Below are 3387 nucleotides of genomic sequence, written 5' to 3'. Positions count from 1 at the left end.
ATATATAATATTTAGTAAATTAGGATTAAAGAACAAAATCTAAAAAAAATTCTACAAAAGGACTTAGAAGAAAAATTAAAAAATAATAAAATAAAGATTAAAATTGAAATATCAACAATAAAGAAAGACAAACCGTAATTTTTTTGGGAGAAAAGAGAAAAGAAAAGAAAAAAATGTCCACTAGTAATAAATCGAGCTATCATCATCAACACGAACCACTTCACCAAAAAAACAAACATGGTAACACTTCTAACTACATAGCAAAATGATATTTTTAGACATAGAAATGCATCATATACATTGCTCAAAGTGTATAGACATCTAAAAAAACAAACATGGTAGCACTTCCAGCTATACAACAAAATGATATTTTTAGACATAGAAAGACATCATATGCATTGCTCAAAATGCATAGACATCTCTCCTACACCTCCAAGTGTTGTACATATGTTTGCCTTTTTTATATATATTTAGCTAAATATAAAATTGTTCATGAGCTGACATGGTAATAACGAAAAAATCCTTGTGAAAAGATTAAAAAAACGCTCATTAAGATTAGATTTTTTTTTTTTTTACTTGCAATGGTATTTTGGTCGTTTCACTATGCTTTTAATATATATATATATATATATATATATTTGGCCTTGATTTTACATGAAAATAATTAAAAAACCATTTTGCAATTACCAAGTTACCCTTTGATGTCAATATTAAAATTTTTATTTTTAAAAATATTTCAATCATTTCACTATGCTTTTTGAATATGAAAAGACTTGATTGTTTCTAGTTAATTTAATAATGACTAATACACCATGTAAAAATATCTTAATATCGGCTAGTTTAAAATTTTCTAATTTGAAGAAAAAAATTATCATTAATTATTTTTATAAACAATATTTTTGAGTCTATATCTACAATGTTTTCCTAAAATTATTCAAGATTTTTTAATAAATAAACTCATTTTAAATTTTAATTTGATTAAAATTGTTGATTTAATTTTTTTTTCTCATATAGAAAAATGGGCGTCCAATAAGCTAAAATATTAATATAATTAAAGAAATAACCATGTTTGTTTTAAGGTTTGTCTAGGAGTATTTCTACTTTTGTTTTTGAGAGTTTTTTAAAAATATTTTTAGCAAGTATTAAATTGAGGACTTTTAGTATTTTGTAATGGTTTTAATGTGTTGCTATTACAATTTTTTTTAAAAAAATATTTTAATCCATTTTTAAAAGAAAAAATATTTGAAAAAGCATATACACCACAATCGTAAATACACACTTAATAGGCGTAAGTGATTATGAGTTTTTTTTCCCTTTAATTCATCACTATAAATTTATTTATTTTTCGTTATCAACATCTTTGTCTGTTTTGATATGTGTTTTTGTTTTCTTATAAAAAAAATTCCTGAATTCTTATTTTCAAATCATGAGAAAATCACCATTATAAAATCTTCTGACCTTAACAAAAATCACTTTATATGATCCTTTTAACAAACCTTCATCTTTAATTTTTTTAGATCTCTCTTCAACTTTTTATAAAACAAAGAAATTTGAGTGTCATCATTATTATAATATTAATAGGATTCTTTATGTTGATAGTCTATTTTTGATTTTGAACTTCATATTAACTTTAACAATTAACATTATTTCTTTTTAATATATTTTCACTAGCATGATTAAAAATTTTTATACATGCTTTACCTTTCTTGTTACTACTAAGCTTTTTAAACTTCACACTCTTTAATAGCATATTAGTGATGTACTTCATCTTGTTGATTTTTTACCTATCTATATATAAAAAGAATAAACCATTTATCTATCAAATTGATTAATATAAATAATTGTTCAATACTAATTTTCAAGTAGAATAGTAAAGAGGGGTTAAATTGACCAATGACTAGGAGATTAAAATTCATATTAGTGACCAATCGATCAAGTCTTATATAGAAAATGAGTATTTAATAGAATAACTGGTGGATATTACATATTGATATGAACACATATGACTAACAGAAAGATTTATGAAATTAAAAAAATATAAATTATACTAGGATTAATATTGTACAATTTATATATTCAATAGACAGTTTGTATAGGAATATGTTTTATTTTTACATGAAATTCTTTGTATAGGAATATGTTTAATTTTTACATGAAATTCTATCTTTATAACAATATAAATAGGTTATCAAGTAGCTAAAAATGATGGTCAACCCCATAAACATAATTTATTCCATAATTATTTATAACTTTCTATTATTTATTGCTTTTTTTTACTTATTACAATCTATTTCTTTATATCTTTTATTTATAATATTTTATTTATTATTTTCCTTTTCTTTTGTGTTCTTCATTAGTTTGTAGTTTTAACAATTCCCCTTTTTTATTCTAAACTTGTTAGGGGCAAGTTTAGAACTTCACAATCTATTTGATTAATGAGTATGCTCTTTCTTTGTTCAATATTAAGTTTTTAGTTATAGTGTCTCTTTATTAGAATGAAAAAAAATGAAGAACATATAGCATATTGATCAAGAAACCAATAATCGATCAACATCATGATGATGATTGATCATCTAATTATCTATCATATCAACAAATAGAAATTCCCAATGGGACTAAGTTTTTAGATTAATAACATAATAGTAATCATGCCAAAAAAACCAACTGGAAAAATATGATTATAATGAGTGATGATAAGTCAATTCACATGGCTAATAAATGCCATTCTTCCAGCAACAAAGAGCCTAATATCAATTCACCAATATAAAAGCTAATGAAACAACCTATAATAGACATGAAACAATATAACTCTTTATCGTCTAATTCCCCACCATAATATAAAAATTATCATTGGACAAAACCCTATTATCTTTAAGTGGTCTCTCATGCTCCCAGCTTTTCCAATATCATTACCTCTACCAATATCTAGTGAATATGTTGTTACTCTTTGCTTCCAATATAACCCTGTACTTATTCCTTTTAAGGATATCATGTGTAATTAGGTTGTCATAAGTAACTTTCCTTTATTTGTCTGTCAATAATAAATATAATTAGGAATGATTGCTAATAATCCCACCTACTCTAAAAGTGTATAAACAACCTCAAACCAACTACTTGGCTCAATAACTTTATCTACAACCATAACAACCTATACTTGAGCAATTTAATGTACCACGGTCTACTTGATATTAAAGAAATTTTAATCTTTTTAGCACCTATTATTGGCTAACAAATACGGGAAAAAATTGATAAGGTTGAGTTAGGATAACATTAAAAAGAGATGGGGTTATAAGTTAGACATATAATTAGGTCAACATATGATCACTGATGTTCTGAATGGATTGATAAGTTAAATCCAATTCTAAAAGAATAAATTTTTTTATTTCA

This window comes from Populus euphratica, unplaced genomic scaffold, assembly GCF_000495115.2.
Source record: "Populus euphratica unplaced genomic scaffold, PopEup_1.0 scaffold238.1, whole genome shotgun sequence".
Taxonomy (NCBI): domain Eukaryota; kingdom Viridiplantae; phylum Streptophyta; class Magnoliopsida; order Malpighiales; family Salicaceae; genus Populus; species Populus euphratica.
The sequence above is the reverse complement of the archived record's forward strand: the minus strand, read 5'-3'. Positions refer to the sequence as shown.